Source organism: Gorilla gorilla, chromosome 3 (genome assembly GCF_029281585.2).
Source record: "Gorilla gorilla gorilla isolate KB3781 chromosome 3, NHGRI_mGorGor1-v2.1_pri, whole genome shotgun sequence".
Classification (NCBI taxonomy): Eukaryota; Metazoa; Chordata; class Mammalia; order Primates; family Hominidae; genus Gorilla; species Gorilla gorilla.
Window position 1 is genome coordinate 139,378,244 of NC_073227.2, and position 21,546 is coordinate 139,399,789.

At 36.3% G+C, this 21,546-nt stretch overlaps 1 protein-coding gene across 14 annotated transcripts in view; it reads left to right on the forward strand.

Annotated features, from left to right (window-relative positions):
- USP53 (ubiquitin specific peptidase 53) overlaps positions 1-21,546 on the forward strand; it is a 76,441-nt gene that overhangs the window by 2,107 nt on the left and 52,788 nt on the right. For 8 of the 14 annotated variants that reach the window (XM_004040323.5, XM_019025732.4, XM_063705509.1 and 5 more), the window contains one exon: positions 2,939-3,062. The gene's annotated coding sequence lies outside the window, so the exon portion shown is untranslated. Of the gene's footprint in view, positions 1-2,938; positions 3,063-20,763; positions 20,886-21,546 lie in introns of all 14 variants that reach the window. The other 6 variants (XM_055385004.2, XM_055385008.2, XM_055385001.2 and 3 more) reach the window with 1 other exon arrangement.

Below are 21,546 nucleotides of genomic sequence, written 5' to 3' on the forward strand. Positions count from 1 at the left end.
TTTCCTTAAAAAAAAGAAAAAGAAAAATCACAATACTCTTAAGACCTGCCATATGTGCTGTGATACAAGTTCTTTTATATTGTTTAGTGTTAGATGTTTATTTTAAACTGTGCAGTATCAAGAAATACAACTTTGGTACCATATGGTTTACAAGTTTGTTTTAGCAAGACAACGTTTAAAAGTGAAAATTTTATCTCATTTAAGGTTATATGTAGCTTTAAAAGCCAAAATCAGAATTATTTTCCCTCCTGGAATTGTTTGGAACTCTCTTACTTACTGGGGTAGGAGGGGGTACATTGCTTTACCCTACAACTTTCCAAAAACATATTTGATCTTTATAAAGTGATGGAATAAACTATCCTACAAAGATGTTTAGTTACTAAAATACTTAGAAGATCCTTTTTGACAGCTTTAACTATAAGGTATTTCTTGTAGAACTCAAAAACAACCTGTAGAAAGTTGGGTAGTTTATGTATTGCATCTGGAAGCATTTTTAACACAGTGTGCTAGGTGTGCTAGGGCCAAAATGATTGCCAGTTTCGCTTACTCTGCTCATGAGCTCTTGTTTTAAGGAGAGAAGTATGCTGATTTATGTTATCTTTGCAGAGCTAGGTAGAAATTAATGATGTTACAAATATAGTATTATTATATTGTTAATTTTATACTGATGATTTTAGAAAATTTTGCATTACGGTGTTTGCACATAATAGGAACAAGAAACGGATGCAACCTGCTCTACTACAAGTAAAAATCCTCAAAGGTTAAATTTTAAATAGCTTTACGTAATATTGTAATCTTTGCAGGTTATACATTTTTTAAAATTAATAATAAGAATACCATAGATACCATGTACAGTATATAGAATATTTAGGCAAATAATATTCTGTGCTCTTCCAGGTTAACTCATATCCTCTATCAGGAATTGTTGAACCAAAAGCCCATGATTAGAACTGTGGTCTGTGGTTAGAATTGAGTTTTAATATAATTGGTTTTCTTTGTGATCTTACTATTTTTTTCTTTTTCTTTTTTTTATGCTATGAATTTTATTTTGTTCATTTACAAACATTATTCATAGGGGGCTTCATTAGGCCACCAAAGATGTCCATGAAACAAGAAAAGGCTACAAACCATTGCATCTGGCTAAAGAATTATGATTTTACATGAGACCTCAGAAGAGTTGCTTCATATACTCTGCAGTTCATCAGAATTTTTTCTGCAAAATAAACCTTATTCCAATATCTTAGCTATTTTTATGAACAAAATCAGTTATTTGAGGTGTCATGGTATTTTTGAATTAATTTGAAGATAATAACATTAGTTTTCAATTTTACACATATTACAAAAAAAGAAGTTTTAAGAAATACCCTTCCTTTGGAAGTTTTTTACTGCTGCGCTTTTCTGAGTTAGAAGTATTGAATAAACATTATTGACCTCCTATTGTATGCTAGGCATAGTGCTAAACACTAGAAAGTCAAAAGTTAATTAGACAATGTTGGCTGGGTGCTGCGGCTCACGCCTGTAATCCTAGCACTTTGGGAGGCTGAGGCAGGCGGATCACTTGAGGCCAGGAGATCGAGACCACCCTGGCCAACATGGTGAAACCCTATCTGTACTAAAAAATACAAAAATTAGCCAGGCGTGGTGGTGCACACCTGTGGTCCCAGCTACTAAGGAGGCTGAGGCAGGAGAATCACTTGAACCCAAGAGGTGGAGGTTGCAGTTAGCTGAGATTGTGCCATTGCTCTACAGCCTGGGTGACCGAGTGAGACTCTGTCTAAAAAAAAAAAATCATTAAGTAGTTATTTTTCTGAAAACTTATACTTTGGTTGAAAATTTCTAAATCAAGTCTCTGTTGCTGACACTTATTTCAGTCACTTTATCTTTCTTTCTGATCCATTGGCTGTTAACATTTTAACTCATTTTCTCCTTCTCTCTAGTCCAGAAAAGTTTTGTAAATGAACATTTATAACAATTCTGTGGTGAAAATCCACTTATAATGTGAAGTATTCCCAAACATTCATTTTATAAATTAGGTTTTTCATATGCTAGATATTCTTAAACTAGGATAGCTCCATAACAAAATTGCTTATCATTTACTAAGAACAGCTACTAACATTTTAAAATTAAGAAATTGATATTTCATTGAACAATTTATCTGATCTCATTAATCTGAATTAAAGCAATGGTTAAGTTTAATATATCAGTTTAAGGTATTTCCTTAAAGATAGCAAAATGGAGTATAAAATATATAATACAGCGTCTGCTTTTTTCTAAATCCTTGTTGACATTGTTAAAAATCATTTTACGTGGAAGGTAATGTTATTATAATTAGCCTGCATTCGTTGAATGCCTATGTTTTGGCCATTTATTAGGTATTTTATACATGGTTTATGATTCTCACAATAGCCCTATGATTTTGATTATAGATGATGAAACTGATAGATTTTTAATGATTGAGTAGTTGAGCAATGTGTTGTAAACTTTATATCAGAGGAGGAATAAAATATCTATGGGAATTATAAGGTCACTATCAGGGTATGGATTCCATCCTTGTCAAGAAGCCATCAGGGTATTCTTTGCCCATCAGATACCTCATTCTTTGGCTTTTTCTTAACTCCTCAGCCTGCATAATAAATTGTTGCCCCTCTCATGGTGCCCCTCCCCATACTTAGGTGAGCAGATTGAGCCCTAAATTTTTCCTCCTATATGATGCTACCATATAGGCATGAGATAATGCTCCTCCTTTGTCAGTGTAGTACTGACACTGACCTACCTGCCAGATGGTAGGAAATTGTCCTATACTTTAGTGCCTAGGTTGTCTTTGTTAGGAACACTGTTTTTTCCAAAGGGTTTGTTGTTTGAGATTTTATTTTGTTTCCTGAGCTTCCTTTAATAAATATTTGATGAAAACTTAACCATGCACTGTGTTCTGTTCTAGATGCTTGGGATTTGCTTTACATTCTAAGTGGATTTGGAGAAGAGACAATAAAGAATAAGCAGTCAATTCTATAATATATTTAGAAGGAGAAAAGTGCCAAGGAGGAATGAAAAAGTAGAGCAAGGTAAGAGGAATTTGGAAAGCATGGTAGAGATTGTGATGGTTTGCAATTTTAAATAAGTGTAGGCCTCATTTAAGTGATTTTTTTGGCAAAGCAATTATGAAGGGAGGGAGGGCAAAGCCATGTGGGCATCATGGGGGGAATGTATTCCAGGCAGGGGAATGGCCAGTGCAAACAATATAGAGAACAGAAGTTTGTATAGTGTGCAGGAATGAGAAGGAGGCTGATGTGGCTGGAATGGGAAAGCCAAAGGTCAAATAGTTAGATGAGGGGCTGGGCAGATAGTGACATTATGATTTAATTTTAGAAAGATCTCTGTCTTCTCTCCAGAATAGACTTATATGTTACTGTGTAAAGGGTAGAAGCCAGGAGACAAGCTGCTATTTTTTTAATCCACACAAGATGTGATGATGGCCAAGACTAGAATTGTTGAAGTGGAGGTGGTGAAAAGTGGTCAGATCCTGAAATATGACAGAAAAAGGAGTCAAAGATGACATCAAGATATTTGTTCTCAGCAACTGGAAAGATAAAGTTGCCATTGGCTGAGATGGGGAAGAAGGTATAGATAAAGAGTTCAGTCTGGGGCTTTGTCAAGGCAAATAAATGTTAGGTTATTGCTGACTTGACATAATTTTCTTCTGGAGATCATGTCTTAAAAGTAGACTGCCGTAAGCCATTTTCTTTAATGACCATGTCCTATATTCTGGATACATGTGTATGCTTGTCTTTTGCTAGTTAGTTACTAGTGGAAACTAGTGAATAGGTAAAAGCAACATGAAATATAGCACGGTTTTTTGTTAGACACAAAGAAATGGAGCAAAAAAGTGGAAACATTGAAAATTACTTAAAACTTACTTTTTTTTTTGGCAGTATTATGGTCTTTTTTCTTATTAATTTTATTTTCTGTTTTATAAATTTTCTACTGTAGTCTTCTCTAATTCCTCCATTTCTAGAGTGACAATGGTTTTACACATCAAAGAATATTTATTCTTCAATTATACCTTCCTTACTATAATCCTTTAGCTTTAAAAACACAGTTACTTCTGTAATGAAAGATATATTTTTTCTTTTTTCTGACACTACTTGAAGATAAAGAGTTTTTTTGTATTACTTCAACTTGGTATAACTCTTCTGTTTGCTATCTAGTTATCTAAAATAAAATCTTAAATACTTCTAGTAAGATGAGCAGTTGTAGCATATCATCAGAAAGTCCTCAGTGTATCTTTGAGGTGCTATATTGTTAGTGAAAAGATGTTAATATGAAGTTTTACTTTACAGTTTGATGGCTAGGACTGTGTACTATTAAGAACATATTTGCATAAGCAGTGATTCTGTGCTAATATGGAATTATGGATATTTCTAATTTTCTTTATGTAGTATTTCTGTGGTATTTCAGAAATCTAATGAACAAGTACTGTTTGATAATCAAAAAAATCCATACACATAAAAGAACAAAGAGTCTCATGGCTTTATCAACTATTATATTAGTTTCCTAGGGCTGTTGTAACAAAGTACCACAAACTGGGTGGCTTAAATGACAGAAATTTATTCTCTCACAGTTCTGGAACTAGAAGTCCAAAATCCAGGTGTCAGCAGGATTGGTTCCAACTGAGGGCTCTGAATAGAATCTTTCCTTGCCCCTTCGTAACTTCTGGCAGTGGCTGTTCATCTTTGGTGTTCCTTGACTTGCAGCTTCATCCTTCCAGCCTCTGCCTCTGTCATCATTCTCTCTCTTTCTCTTCTTATAATGACTGCTACCAGTCACATTGGATTAGGGTCCACCCCAATGACCTCATCTTAATCTGATAACATTTTCAAATACCCTGTTTCCAAATACATTGACATTCATAGGTCTGGGACTTGGACATATGTTTTTGGGAGACACAATTCAACCCATAATAGGTATAATGAATCAGGTTTAAGATGCCATTATCATTTACCCAGACCATTCTAGTAGCCTGATAAAGTTATTGGATGTTAGAATTTGAACAAATTCCATATAGTGTCATCCCCTTTTGGGGGAAAACACCTATTAAATAATTTATATAGCATGGTGTAGATTACCTAACTAATTATGTATTGGGCTTAAGTTTTGGAAGGAGAAAAGATAGTTTGATAGTCTTGTCTAGGGTAATGAAGGAGAGTGGCCCTGGAATCTTGCCTTTTGGGATAAAATTATTGCTGGTAAAGCACTGACTCATAAGAAAACAGCAGTGACTTATTTCCTTTCTTTTCTTTTCTTTTCTTTTCTTTCTGTCTCTCTCTCTCTTTCTCAAAACTTCTGGTTCATTTTAAAGTTCAAATTTAAGTTTTTTGTTTTAAAATATTTTATTGGAAAGTATTAATAACTGATATTAAGCACTTAATAAAGTTAAACATTTTGTTTTTTCTTATTTAAGCCTTACAGAAATTTTAATAACAGTAAATGTTGTAATTATCCTTATTTTACAGGCAAATGTGGATATATGTTTATAACTGCACAAATGAATTCTGAAGGGACACATAAGACATTGGTATTGGTTGCCTATGGGGAATATAATTGATATGGGGGAGACTTGGTTTTCCTTGTATGCTCTTCTATACGGTTTAAAAAATTATTTATGAAAATTAAATATATACTAAAAAAGAGGGAAATTGCTGAGTTTTTCCTTTTAGCTGCACTATTAACTCTTTTAGGAAAAAGCAGTGATCTATCAAATTGTATTGAGATATTCAGTAGATCTGCTACTGAAGTACTTATTTACATTGGAGTTAAAAACACAAATGCAGTTTGACAAATATAAATTCTTAGAAAAAGTTCTACTCTTTTATTTGGGGATATAATATTTTACTTATTTCATATTTGCAGTGTTGTAGGGTAATGCAGTTGCTTTTAACAAGCCATAAGTGAACTTCTGAGAATTTCATTCAAAGTAAACAGTTTAGGAGAATATAAGATCCTTTGAAGTGATTCTGCCATTTTTCTAATTTTTTTCTTTAAGAATTTCTTAAGCATTGTGAAATATATTTATGTATTTAAACTTTTAGAAATTTATGCTGTTAAGGAAAAAATTATTCATGACAATTGTTGAAGATGGTAAGGAAGACACTTGTTACAGATAGGTACAGGGAGCACTGCAATGGAGTCTTGCAGTTGGGGAGAGAGATTGGGCTCTACTCTATATACTACAAGTAAAAGCGGGAATTTATAGACAAGGATGTGGGTGTGGTTGGTGGATGGAAAATTACTAGGGGGCAACATTAGGAATAAGAGAGGATTCTGGCCAAACTGACCTAACAGGATTCTTGTTGAAGGCAGGCCAAGGTGATCAGACATCACCTGGAGGATGGTGAAGGATGAGGAACCTAATCAGATATGAGGATGATCAGATAAGGAGAATGGCTGACTTGACTTAGTAGGACTCTTGCTAAAATTGGACAACGTAGAGACAAACAAGGAAGTCCAAAAGTTGAGGAATAGTTGAAAAAGAACATGGAATAGCTCGAGTAGAGTTTGATCAATGAGAGAATCTTTGTCAATATTTTCTGACACCTGTATCTGAAAATATCAAATAGTTACTTGTATTAGGCCCATTTAGAAGATCAAAAGTGTTGTATTACATTAGAATTAGTATTAGTGGCAGGGGCACAGTGGCTCATACCTGTAATATCAGCACTTTGAGAGGCTGAGGCAGGAGGATCGCTTGAGCCCAGGAGGTCAAGGTTGCAGTGAGTCATGATCAGGCCACTACACTCCAGCCTGGGTGACAGAGTGAGACCCCAGCTCAAAAAAAAAAAAAAAATTAGCATTAGTATTGAATTAGAAAGAATTTAATATAAGAAAAAATTTTAAAAAGCTGTTAGAAGACCTTAAGGAGCCACCAGGGGAAGATAAATTATCTGGTGTTGTAAGTTGCCACTGTCCCTAGGCTTAAGTTCCAAAGACAGGAGCCCAAGAGCTGGAACCACCAAGCCTGACCTAGAACTTTAGAGGCCTTGCTGTAAACGGGGAACTTGAGCCTTCGAGGAGAATATGCCAGAGATAGCAACAGGGCAGAGAGAGAAGGGGAGAAATACCTTGGCTTCTCTCCTTTGTCTTCGATTTTCTGGCAGTGCCGCTGATTGGCTGAAATGGGCCAGAAATGGATTCACAAGGGATCCTGGGAAATGCTGTTTGCAGAGATCAGCTCTGTATGGTTGTCCCATACAGAGCAGAGCAAAGGAGAGAGGGGGATGATTTTGAAATCAAATATGGACATAAACTGCATTGCACTGAAAACTTACCACAATATACAACAGCACCTTGTGCTTCTCTTTCCTTCTAGTGCCACCCTGAAGAAGCAAACACTTTCAAGTCTTTCAGCTGATTATTCTATAGTTTTATTTATATTTCTAAATATGAATTCTGTATTGCTATTTGGTGATTTTTCATGCTTAAATTAACATTAATTTTCTATGATGGTGGATATAGATTTAGTTTTTTTATTTTCTTCCTTATTCTTGCAATAGAATTGTATCTTTTTTTTAAATTTTATGGATATGTAATAGTTGCACATCTTTATGGGGTACATGTGATATTGTGATATAAGCATACAGTGTATAATGATCAAATCAGGGTTGTTGGGATGTCCATTGCCTTAAGCGTTTGTTTCTTTGAGTTAGTAACATTCTAATACTACCCTTGTAGTTATTTTGAAATATACAATACATTACTGTTTAGTCACTGTGTTGTGCTACTGAACACGAGAACTTATTCCTTCTAATTGTATTTTTGTACATTGACCAACCTCTCTTTATCTCTTCTCTCCACTTCCTTTCCCAGCCTCTAGTAATTGTTATTTTACTCTCTATCTCCATGAGATTATTTATTTATTTTTTAGCTCCCACATATGAGTGAGTACATGGGATATTTGTCTTTCCGTGCCTGTCTTATATCACTTGATATCCTTCAGTTCCATCCATGTTGTTGCAATTGACTGGATTTCATTCTTTTTTATGGCTGAATAATATTCCATTATGTATACATACCACATTTTCTTTATCCATTTATCCATTGGCGGACTTAAGACACTTAGGGTGATTCCATATCTTGGCTATTGTGAATAATGCCACAATAAACATGGGAGTATAGACATCTCTTTGATATACTGATTTTCTTTCTTTTGGGTATATACCACTAGGGATTGCTGGATTTTGCATTGCTCTTTTTTCTCCTGGAACACATGTAATACAAAAAATAATAAATATTATATTCCCACTATTTTTATAATTATTTTTATGATTTAAATCATTTCAATCACTTTATTACACTTCTTTGTAATAAAATAACAGATGTATATTTTTCCCTTGTGGATTATGTTATACATACAATTACTTTGGGAACCAGTAAATCTGAACTTTCACTGTCTCTATTTTCAGTATCTATATGCACATAATAAATTTTGAGAAATAACTAAAACCTAAGAAGTTAAAAGTTTATTACAAATGTATTTTTTAGTGAGATAAGCTGAGCATGAGTTAAGGTGCCCAATTAAAGGAAGCTTAAATTACACCAATATTTTGAGTTGTTCCTTTGTTTGGCACCTGGAGATTTTTGTAGTAAACCTAGAAAATAGAATACTGTAAGATGTAGGATGGGTGAGGGGTATATGTCATAATTTTGTAAAGTAGGAGGAAAGCAATTGTGAAAGCAGAACTGGGAAAGAACTACAGACGAATCGTTAGCCAGATCAATTCTAGGAAAGGGTACATTTGGAAGTGGCAGATCTGTAAATTAATTCCTTTAAATCTAACCATACCTTTAATCTCTGGGAAAATCATTATGTTTTCTTGGATGTGCATATCCCAATTTGAAGATCGCTGCCTTTAAATATAAGAGAACCAAGATTGTAGGATTGGTGAAAAGTCAAAAAAGGAGAAGGTGACTTGATAGAGGACAAGTTAGAAATCCCGACTAAGAGTTTCCTTCCTGGTACTTCTGTGTTCGTGATCTTCCTGATGTGCTTCTAGAATCTTTACCATCCACATTATTTTTCTTATTGCTACCAGGGTAATCTTAAAACAGGTCTGATCATCATAGGTGGTTTGGTTAGAGGTAAAAGTGTTAAATTGGCCCTTAAGGTATATAATTCCTAATTTTAGCTCTACTACTTTAGAGACTTACAGTCTCTAAAAACGAGTCCATTACTAAACTTCTCCTGACCTGATATTTCTTACACTGTCAAAAGAAGGAAAAAAGTTAGTTTAGTTTAGTCGTTTTCATACTTTTTTGACCATGACTCAAGGTAAGGAAGATGATTTGCATCACAGTCTAAGTACCTATATCCACATATTATTTTATTGGAGACCTGAATTTCTTTTTAAATATTTTTTATTTATTTTATTTTATTTTTTGAGATGGAGTCTTGCTGTGTTGCACAGGCTGGAGTGCAATGGTGCTATCTTGGCTCACTGCAACCATCACTTGCTGAGTTCAAGCAATTCTCCTGCCTCAGCCTCCTGAGTAGCTGGGATTACAGGTGTGTGCCACCACACCTGGCTGATTTTTGTATTTTTAGTAGAGATGGGGTTTCACCATTTTGGCCAGGCTGGTCTTGAACTCCTGACCTCGTGATCTGCCCACCTTGGCCTCCCAAAGTGTTGGGATTACAGGCGTGAGCCACCACATCTGGCCTGAATTTCTTTAAACAGAACCGATGTATAAATGCTACATTAAGCCCAAAGCAGCCATGTTTTATTATATTACACAGTGTTAATAATGAATTGTTAGAATGCAAATTACTGTATACTAGCCAAAAGAATATCACAACTATCACATTTTAAACTTGTGTTTCTTAGCATGTATGAGGTTTAGAATTATTTAACAATGTAACTCAGTGCATTTAAATGTTGTGGAGTTAGGGAGGGAGGTTAGTTCTAAATATCTTCATAGATCTGATTTAAAGCTATGGTCGGGGAGGCTGAAGTGACTAGAATTTGTGGAGCAGAATGCTAGAAGGGAAATAATTTCACAGAGAGGAAACTCTGGCAATCTGCATAAGAGTGCCCTTGAATCTCTGGCTGGGAACTGGGTACAGGGAGAAACTCCAGGAGGCTGGGGAAAGGAGTACTTGAAAGTTGAACAAGGGAAATTTGAAACTATGTTGAACAGAATAAAATTGAAAACAGTATAGCAGACTGTGTGGGATTTAAACTAAGGCAGTGTGGAGGGAAATTTATAACAAAATGCTTATATTAGAAAAGAAGAAAGCTGTAAGCTTTTATCAGAAAACTGGAAAAAGAAGAGCAAATTAAGCCCAAAGTAAGCAGAGAAAGAAAATAATAGAGTTCTGGAAACCAATGAAAGAGAAAACAGGAAAGCAATAGAAAAAAAATCAGTGAAATGAAAAGCTGATTCTTTGAAATTATCAATAAAGTTGATAAAATCCCTAGCCAAGACTGATCAATAAAAGAGAAGATACAAATTAACAGTATCAGGAGTGAAAGAATGGACATCATTGCAAACCTTACCAACATTAAGGGGATAATACAGAGTATTGTGAATTTTTTTGCCAATAAATTTGACAACTAGGTGAAATGGGAAAAGTCCTTTAAAGACACAAACTATGAAAGCTCACTCAAGAAGAAAAGAAAACCTAAGTAGCCCTTTCTATCAAAGAGATTTAATTTGTGATTTAAAATATTCCCATAAAGAAAATTCTAGACCCAGATAGTGCTACTGATGAATTCCACCAGCCTTTTAAGAAGAAATAATAGCAGGTCTACATAAACTCTTCCAGAAAATTAAAGAGGAGAAAACACTTCCAAGTTCCCTTTATGAGATGATTATAACTCTAATAACAGCCAGGTGTGGTGGCTCACACCTGTAATCCCAGCACTTTGGGAGGCCGAGGCGGGCAGATCACGAGGTCCAGAGATCAAGACCATCCTGGCTAACACGGTGAAACCCCATCTCTACTAAAAATACAAAAAATTAGCCGGGCGTGGTGGCGGGCGCCTGTAGTCCCAGCTGCTCAGGAGGCTGAGGCAGGAGAATGGTGTGAACCGGGGAGGTGGAGTGAGCTGAGATTGCACCACTGCACTCCAGCCTGGGTGACACAGCGAGACACTGTCTCAAAAAGAAAAACAAAAACAAAACAAACAAAGAAAAAAAAAATTCAATAACAAAACCAGACAAAGATATCACAAGAAAACTACAGACTGAAAATCCCTCATGAATACAGATGTAAAAATTATTTAAAATTTATTAGCAAATTAAGTCCAAAATGCATAAAAAGAATAGGTTTTGATAAATTGGCATCATCGACAGGAATACAAGTTTGATTTAACACTTGAAAATCATTGTAATGTACTGCATTAAGACTCAGAATCATATAATCATCTCAGTATTTACAAAATTTAAACGTTTTGACAAAATTCAACAACCATTTAAACTGTCAACAAATAGAATCATAATCATCTCAGTATTTACAAAATTTAAAAAATTTTGACAAAATTCAACAACTGTTTAATATAAAAGTTTCAACAAAGTAGGAATAAAGGGGAACTTACCCAACCTGATACAGATACCTGTAAAAATCTACAGCTAACCCTATACATAAGGTTAAAGACTGAATGATTTCATCTCAGATTGGAAGCAAGATTAGTATTTCTGTTCTTACTTCTTCCTTTTGGCATTGTACAGGACGTCCTACCCAGTTAAGTAGGGCAAGAACAGGATGAAAGAGGCATACAGATTAGAAAGCAAGAAGTAAAAGTATCTAAGAAATCTATACAATAGCTGCTAGAACTAAGGTTGCAGTTTTTATTGTCAGTACACAAAATCAATTATATTTCTGCATGTTAGTAATGAAAAATTGGAAACCTAAATTGAAAACATCATTTACTATAATGTCAAAAAAAGATGAAAAACTTAGAGATAAATTTAAAAATATATACGTATAACCTGTACACCTAAATTGGCAAAACATTTCTAAGAGAAAGAAGACCTAAAAAAATGTAGAAAGACATAATATTCCTAGATTGGAGGTCTCAATATTGTTAAGAGGTTATTTATTTTTTTTGAAAGAGTGTGGTTTTGGTATAATTCTAGACATACCTGAAATATTTATAATTCATTTAAAGTAATGGCAAAAAGCACAATTACTTTTGCACCAACCTAGTAGAATAGAGAGACCAGAAATATATCTACTACGTAAGTAATCAATTAATTTTTTGTTTTTGTTTTGAAACAAGGTCTCACACTCTGTCACCCAAGCTGAAGTGTAGTGGCACAATCACAGCTCACTGCAACCTCTACCTTCCAGGCTCACTTGATCCTCCCACCTCAGCCTCCTGAGGAGGTGGGACTATATAGGCATGTGCCACCATGCCCAGTTAATTTTTGTACTTTTGTAGATGGTTCTTACTGTGTTACCCAAGGTGCTCTCAAACTCCTGGGCTCAAGTGATCCTCCCACCTCAGCCTCTCAAAGTACTAGGATTGCAGGCATGAGCCACTGTGCCTGGCTATAATCAATTAATTTTTGACAAAGTATTCCAAAGCAATTTAGGGAAAGCATACTCATTTTAAAAAATGGTGCTGGAAAATTAGATTTTGTTTGGACAAAACTAATCCAAAGCCTTGTCTAACACTACACACACACACACACACACACACACACACACACACACACACACACACACACACACACACACACACAAACTTGAAATGAATCATAGAGCTAACCATAAGAGCCAAAACTTTAAAACGTCTACAGGGCCGGGCGCTGTGGCTCACGCCTGTAATCCCAGCACTTTGGGAGGCCGAGGCGGGCAGATCACGAGATCAGGAGATTGAGACCATCCTGGCTAACTGGGTGAAACCCCAACTCTACTAAAAGTACAAAAAATTAGCCGGGCGTGCTGGCGGGCGCCTGTAGTCCCAGCTACTCGGGAAGCTGAGCCAGGAGAAGTGGCGTAAACCCGGGAGGCGGAGCTTGCAGTGAGCCGAGATCGCGCCACTGCACTCCAGCTTGGGAGACAGAGCGAGACTCCGTCTCAAAAAAGAAAGAAAGAAAAAAAATTGCATAGTATTCAAAAACTTAGGAAGGCACTTTGGCAATTTTCTATAAAGTTAAACATACATTTGCAATACAACCTAGCAGTCCCACTGCTAGGTATTTACAAGAGAAATGTATCCACAGAAAGACTTGTACTTGAATGTGTATAGTTACTTTATTCATAATAACCCCAAAATGGAAACAACCGCAATTAATCTCCCTTTACCAGTAGTAAAGAGATAAGCAAAAGAATATTACTCAGTAATAAGGAATGTACAACTTCTGATTTGTGCAGCAATACAGATGAAACTCAAAAGTATGAGTCCATTTATGAGAAATTCTAGAGAAGTTGAAACTAGGACAGAAAGTGTATCAGTGTTTTCTTGCAGGTTGAATGTATTAATTTTCTATTACTATGTAACAAATTACCACAACAGCTTAAAACAATGCACATTTATTATTTCACAGTGTTAGTAGGTCAGAAGTCTAGGTCGTTTTTAACTGGATTCTGTGCTCTGGATCTTACAAGAGTGGTCAAAGCATCAAATGGGCTGGCCTTTTATCTGGAGGCCCTAAGGAAGAAGAATCTGCTTCTGGGTTCATTCAGGTTATTGGCAGAAGTATTTCCTTGTAGGAGTGAGGTTCCTGTTTCTTTGTTAGCTGTCAACCAGGATCTGTTCTCTCATGTTGAGGCCCCCTCCACCTTTAAAGCAGCAATGGCACATCAAGTCTTTCTCATGCTTCAAATCTCTCTTTTTCTGTCACCAGCCAGAGAAAGCACTCTGCTTTTAAGGATTCATGTGATTACATTAGGCCCAACCAGATAATCGCCATATTTTTAGGTCAACTGTGCCGTATAACATAATGTGATAATGGAATAGATATCTTGTCATATTTACAGGTTTCTATAGGGTATGAAATCTGGGGATGGGGGTGTGCGTGCACTGTGGTAGAATTCTGCCTACCACAGTGAGGAAGGTTATTGACTGTGAAGGGGCACAGGAGAGCTTCTCAGGGTGATGGAAATGTTCTATAGCTTGGTTGTGGTAATGGTTACATGACTGTAGGTTTGTCAAAACTTACTGAACTGTACACTAATGGGATGAATTTTATTGATTACAACTTACACCTCCAAAGCTGGTTAACTTAAACATCCTATGTACAAAAATAGTGTACGTAGGAAAATTAGCTGTCACTGAGATACTAGTGACCTCTGAATTGTTTAATTTGGATCTTACTGAACAGAAAATAGACTAAAATTTAAATAGAAAAAGTAATATAAAATAGAAGGAAGAGTAAGGAAAACTACAGTTGTGTGTGTAAGTAGATTTAGATGAATAAAAGGGAGGAAGGAGTTAATTACTGGCTGTTCCTCTAGACCTTCTGTTAGAGTTAGATTCCCTCTACTCTGCCTTCCTTTTTGCTACCCAGGTATTCAGCCTGGGGATTATAAATCTGAATGGTCTTAGCAACATCAGCTCTAAACCTCTGTCAGATACAATAGCAATTGCGTGCAACATAGACTGTAGTGGCTATCTGTTGTCATCCATCCAGCCATCTATATATGGTGCTATTATGTGAAATAAAGACTAAAATATTGTCCTTTTGGCTCCAGTATAATAATTACTACCATAAACCTGGTGTTTCTGATGTTCTTTCAGGCTGCCACTTTTCTCACTCACATGCCCTTTCTTTACCATTTCATCTATTCTATGGTTTCTTATGTTTATATGTTCATGACTTGAAAATCCATTATGTCCAACCCTAAACTCTTCCCCAGGATTACCTTTTGAATCTAAATGTTTACTGGGTCTCTCCCCTTGAATGTTCTGTAGAAACTCATTCATTTTATCCCAAATGGAACTCAATATTTTCTCTCAAACAAGCTCATTTTCCTATAAATACTATTTGAGTTGGTATAACAGTCCTACTACCATTCATTCTAGAAACCTGGGAACTTTCTTTACTTTCCTCTCTGCTTCATAGGTTTTGTGGACTTTACTTCGGAAAGAGTGTCATATTCATCCCCTGTTTATGCTACCACTGCCCTTGTGCAGGCCTATGTCATCTCTCCTCTGCATTCCTTCACCAGCCTCCCAATTTACCCCTTCTACTTGCAGATTAATTTACCTCAAATTCATCTTATTCATTGCCATGGTCTATTTATACCACAAGTCTGATTGTAATTTCCCTGCTTAAAACCAACAAAAGCTTTTTGCCACCTATTAGGTAAAGTCCAAATTTCTTATGTGACCTTCAAGACCAGCCATGATCTGACCCCTGGTTCTGTCTACTTCGTACTTTATTGTGTATATTACTTGATTGCTTGGTTCATAGCATTTCTTTGAAATGCATCTCGTCCTCCCAACATACGCATGAAACTTGTGCTCATTTTTCAATATATAATAAAATGTAACCTCTCCAAGAAGCCTATTCTGCTTCCACATGGATCTTATGCTATAATATGCATATCTCTGGTTTTGCATATTTACATGTTTTGTTCTTTTTTTCTTTGGGCTTCAACTGCACATAACTGAGTTAATCTTTTTTGTTTTCTAAGTTGGCTGTCTAGCCCTGTTTCAATTATACATATATACTCCTCCTTGCTCAAGTGATCATATAAAACATATATGTTTTCACACATACATTGTTTTACCAAAGTGAGATCATATTAAATTCCTGTATTTTGCCTTTGTCACTCAAAAACACTTGTGTTTTCCTCTAATGTGGTCTTGTGGTCTGTCTTTGGAGAGTGGCTATAAACACTACCCCTTCCCTGCCAGGGCTTCGGGAGATCTGGTCATGAGTGTTTACAATGTGCCTTTCACAGGATACTTCTTTATCCTGGCATATGACCTAATGCCTTAGTGTCCATGACTCTTGATAGGTGTCCCTCTCACAGGAAACTTGTTTATACTGGCAGATGCCCTTGTAGCTCTTGTCTTACCTGTGTTGAGTTTATTCCTATCAAGATAGCCATTCTCTAGGAGAGTCCTGACCAGAAAAGAAGTTGGATTCAGGTGTAACTGGGCAAGACACACAGGATACAACTCACCAAAACACATGAAATAACAGGAGCAGTATTACTTACAAATCAAGAGAGAAGAGGGCAGCACGACTCCTATGGCCAACTGGAAGTGGGGAGCCAATGAGATATGCATATTCAACCACTGGGTGGGGAGCAGGAGGCAGAGAGTGAGGGGAACCTGTGGGCCAAAGCCTTTATTGGGGTCCAGGGTACTACCTAGGTGGGCTTCCTGCAGGGAGGTCTAATTGGTGGGTTTAGAGTAAGTGGGTACATGTTCCATGAAGTCACTGTGACTGAAAGGTGGTCACTGTGGCATATCTGCACAGCCCATGCAGGCTCTGTGAGTCAGTAGGTCAAGTCCAGTGGGTTGTATTTCACTGACCACCTATAAAGAGGTGGTAACTAGGAAGCAGTTATATAAAGTAGATATCTGGATTGACCATATTGAGGAACTAGGAGGAGGTAGAAAACTGGAAACTGTCAGGGGTAACTGACTACTGCTTCTGGAATGAGAAAGTCCAGCTTATGTTCAAAGTGGATGCAGAGGTAACATAAAATTATAGGAATTCACGGCGAACACCTTGTAGCAATTATGTTCCTACTGATGGATATTTACTTTATTTCCTTCATTATTTACTGGTAGAACCTAATATATCTCAATAAAAATGTACTTTTATTTCTGGAGTATAGATTCTCAGTATTGGGTTTCGGAGGTTGAAGTGTGTTTTAATTTTTAATAGTTGTTCCCATGTTGATCTAATATTGCCAGAGGGTATAATAGTATGATTACATTATTAGCAGTGAAAGAAGGTACCTCTTCCCTTTTATCCTCACCAACAGTATTTTAATATTTTTGCCAGTCTGATAGAAACGAAGCAGCTTTCAACTACTGTACTATAATGCCTCTGGGTTGGAGGTCCCCAAGATCCCTCCCATCTGACAGATTTGTTGATTCTCTAGCAGGACTCACAGGGCTCAGCATATAGTTGTATGCATTGCTGTGATTTATTACAGTGAAAGGATATAAAGCAGGATCAGCAAACAGAGAAGGAGCCGGAGGTGAAGTCAGGAGGAAACCAGGCACAAACTTCCAATTGTCCTCTGCCAGTGGAGTCACACAGGGCACACTGATTTCCCCAGCAATAGATTTTGTGATGACGTGTAAAATGTTGTGTACCAGGAAGCTCATTAGAGACTCAGTGCTTAACATTTTATTGTGGGGTGGTCACTATGCATCCTCTGCCTGGGACGTACCAAAATTCCAGATTTCCAGAAGGAAAACAGGTGTTCAGGATAAACATTTTGTTTGTGCAGTTTGGGTGCAGTGACCCACTCTTATCAGTGTGATAGAAAGCCTCCCCAAATCTTGAACTCCCAAAGGTCAGCCCTGCAAGCAGACCACTGTAAGGATGGCAGTCTCAGGAGTGCTATGTAAAGTCTTTTCTTTTGCTCTTTTTAAAAACAGCTTTATTGAAATATAATCACATGCCATGCAATTCACCCTTTAAAAGCATAAAATTCAGTGATTTTTAGTATATTCACAGAAATATATGTACATTACCACAGTCAATTTTGGAACATTCTTACTACCTCAGAAAGAAACTCTATCTTTAACGATCACCCCTCATTCTCCTATAGCCCCCACTTCTCCAGTCCTAAACAAACATTAATCTACTATCTATCTTAGTAGATTTCCTAGTTGTGGACATTTCATATGAGTGGAATCATGTAATATGTGGTCTTTTGTGACTGACTTCTTAGACTTTGCTTAGTTTTTTTAATGTTCATTCATGTCATAGTATGTGTCGCTACTTCCTTTTTATGGCTGAATAGTATTCCACTGTATGAATATACATAACACATTTTGTTTATCCATTGATTGGTTGATGGACATTTGTTTGGGTTGTTTCCACTTTTTGACTGTTATGAATAATGCTCTGTTAGCTATTTTCTTCACAGCCTCCCAAATATTTATTGAGAGAATAAATACAGACTCACATTTGCATTCTCGTAATAAACTGCAGTATTCTTTTCAATAGTATGTTATTCCTTTGACATATTGGTAGATTCTGTTTGCTAGCATTTTATTTATAATTTTTGTACCTATAATCATGTCACATTTGTATGAGGTTTATCATGTTTTGATATTAAGGGTATGTTAGCTTTATGAAATGATTTGGGGTTACTTTCTATTTCATTTTCCCTTTGGCCTGCAGTGATCTAACACTAGAATTAACTGTTATTTGAAGTTTAGATAAAAATTTAACTTTGAATTTGTCTAATCCAGATGCCATTTAAAATGGGAGAACTTTTCTCTCTTTTCCATTTTCTTCTAAACTAGCCTTTTTAAGCTTTTCATTTTTTATTGTATTAATTTTGGTAATTTGTATTTTGCTAGGAAATTACCTGTTCCTTTTTAGTTATTGCCATAAGAAATAAAGTAATATTCTTACCATTGCTTATGTGTTTGGTTATTTCTCCTTTAACAATTTCGTTAGTGTTTATGTTTCTCTCTCTTCTTTTTTTTTTTTTTTTTAATCTTAATCAGGCTTTTTGTAAAGATTTTGTCAGTTTTTGTAAAATTTTAGTTTGGGATTAATTTTTTCTATTGTTTGACTATAAATTGACTTGGAAATCTCCTTTCTTCTTTTTAGTATAAGGTTTCACAGTTTTCATCTTACTTCTCTTTTTTCCTACATCATGTTTGGATTCTTTGAGTTACACATCCTGTTTTTATCTGAGTTTCTCAGTCTCTAATTCTGGCAAATTCTTAATCATTTCCAGAGATATTTATTTATTTCCCTTTCTGAGAATCTTATTAGATATTGACATTTAAATATTTTAACCATGTCTCATAGCTTTTGAGAAGTGTTTATATTTTCTACTTCCTTATTCCTTTTTTAATGCTTTGTAGAATTGCTTGACCTGAACTTGTTGCTCACTAGTATATTCTTGCCCTATATTCAATTTGCTAGTTAACCCATCGGATTTTTTATTTCAGCAGTTTAAAAAATCTATACATATCTTCAATTGGTGAATATTATGTTTGTTTTAAATTTGTGGTCTCTTTAGTCTTTTTTCTTATGGTATTGATTGTTCATTTGTTGCCTTTCTTTCATTGTGCTCATACTCTCCAAGTGTCTGGTTATATTTTTCTTAGAAGTTCCAAGTTATGAGCTAGTAATATTTGCCTGGGGAGCAGGGTGAAAGACTAGGCTTTAACATGTGTCTTTGTGTAATTTCATGGAGTAGAGGTGGGGGTGTGTGGGCTGATTCGGGGTGATGCAGTTCGACAGTTGGTGCCAAAAAGGAACTTCCTGTTGACCTGCCTAGAGGCATGATCTTCTCCAGGACCTGCTATCCTTATTGTATTTATGCAGTGCCGGTGAGGACAGAACACACAGGGGCCTTGCAGGTCACCTAAACTTGTTACCATTTCCCAAACTGTTTGTGCTCTGGTGCTTTCCTGATATAATAATCTCCTGTACTCTTCAGATGGCACTGGGGTGGTAGCAGAGCTTTTCTGTCTCATTGCATCCTGTAGGGTAGAAATTCTCTGCCCAGAGCAATGTAAGGACTGGAAAAGGTCACAACTAGGTCTTTTCCATTTGGTAGCATTTGGCCTGCTCCATCTCTTGGTTGCCATTTCCTTAACACTCTAGAAGCCAGTTGCTTTTAGTGTCCCCAAGGTTTTTCCTTTGTTAGACTGCTTTTTGCTTTTGTGTAATCTATAGGGTTGAGATGGAGGGAGGGAAGCAGGAGTTTGAAATCTTGTGCTGGAATGGAAGCCATAATATTTTTAAATTATCTGTTTGTGTCTGTGCCCCTCAGCAAACTAAGCCCCTTAAGGGTAGTGATTTTTACATATATGCTAAAGTGTATATAAAAATAGTTCATGGGGCAGACTTGGTGTCTAATAAAGTTTATTGAAAATATTATTTCAAAAAGATTCTTTCATTAACAATAAAAATGTACTACCAATATAGAACTTCCTTAACATTATACAAACATGATTAAATTTATTAAAACCTTAATTTGTATGCAAGGTTTCAGGATCATTTAGATCACTTTAGAAGAGGCTATAAACTGTAGAGTAAATAAAAAGAAGAAAACAACTAACATAATACATTTATCCCTCAGTGGATTGGTTCCAGGACCTACAACAGATACCACAATCCATGGATACTTAGATCATTCAGTGGGCCCTGAGGAACGCATAGGTACTAAAAGTTGGTCCTCCACAGCTGAGGTTCCGCATCCCGCAAACACTGTATTTTTGATCCCTGGTTCTTGAATCCACAGATGCAGAACTCGTGGATATGGACGGCTGACTGTATAGTGTTTTATAATTCTCAAAACATTTAACCTATGTTAAAGCAGGGCTGTTATTGTTATCCCCATCTTAAAAGTGAAGAAACCATGAATCAGAGATGACAAGAATGTATCTAAGACTAAGCAGCCAATAAATAGGCATGGAAACAAAGTCTCCTGACTTGGATTCTTTTAGAGACTGATGCTTCTTTATTTTTCAGCACTTCTCTAATGGCTATTTGATTAATGACATTGAACTAATCTGTGTCATTCTGTCTCTCATCTTTTTGTACTGTGGAACTCAGTGACTGTTACCCAGAGTTTTTGTTGTTGTTGTTTGTTTTTAGAGACAGCATCTTGCTGCCACCCAGGCTGGAGTGCAGTGGTGCAGTCTTAGCTTACTGCAGCCTCAAACTTCTGGGCTCAAGTAATCCTCCCGCCTCAGCTTCCTGAGTAGCTGAGATTACAGGTGTGTACAACTGTGCTTGGCCAATTTTTTATTTTTTTTGATTTTTTGTAGAGTCAAGGTCTTGCTATGTTGCCCAGGCTAGGCTTGAACCCCTGGTTTCAAGTGATCTTCTGCACTTGACCTCCAGAAGTGCTGGGATTACACACGTGGACCACCCTGCCCAGCCATCACCCAGAGTTTAAAGCCAGAGTTCTTAAAAAGGGCTTGTGAGATCCCACATGATCTGTCTTTTTCCCATTTACTTTTCTCTTTGTTCACATTTCTCCTGCCACACTAGACTTTATATTACTATTTCTCCGCTATACCAGATATGATCCAACCCTCAGTATCTTTGAGGTTTCTGTTCACAGTGCTTGGAATTCCTTCTCTTAGGTGGCTTCTTCATCCCTTTCCAATCTTTGTGCAAATGTAACCTCAATGAGACCATCGTTCATTATCCTATCTAAAAGCACAAACCATCCCACATTATATATACTTCCTATCCCCTTTTCTTAGATTGCTTTTGTTACTACTTATCATGTAACCCTTCTGGTACACTCTACAATTTATTATTCATTAAGGTATTGTCTGCCTTTCGTCATTATAATGTTAGTTCCAGTGACTGGTTCAATACATGGCTCAAAAAATGTTGAATGCAGTAATTCATCAACGGAATTCGGTT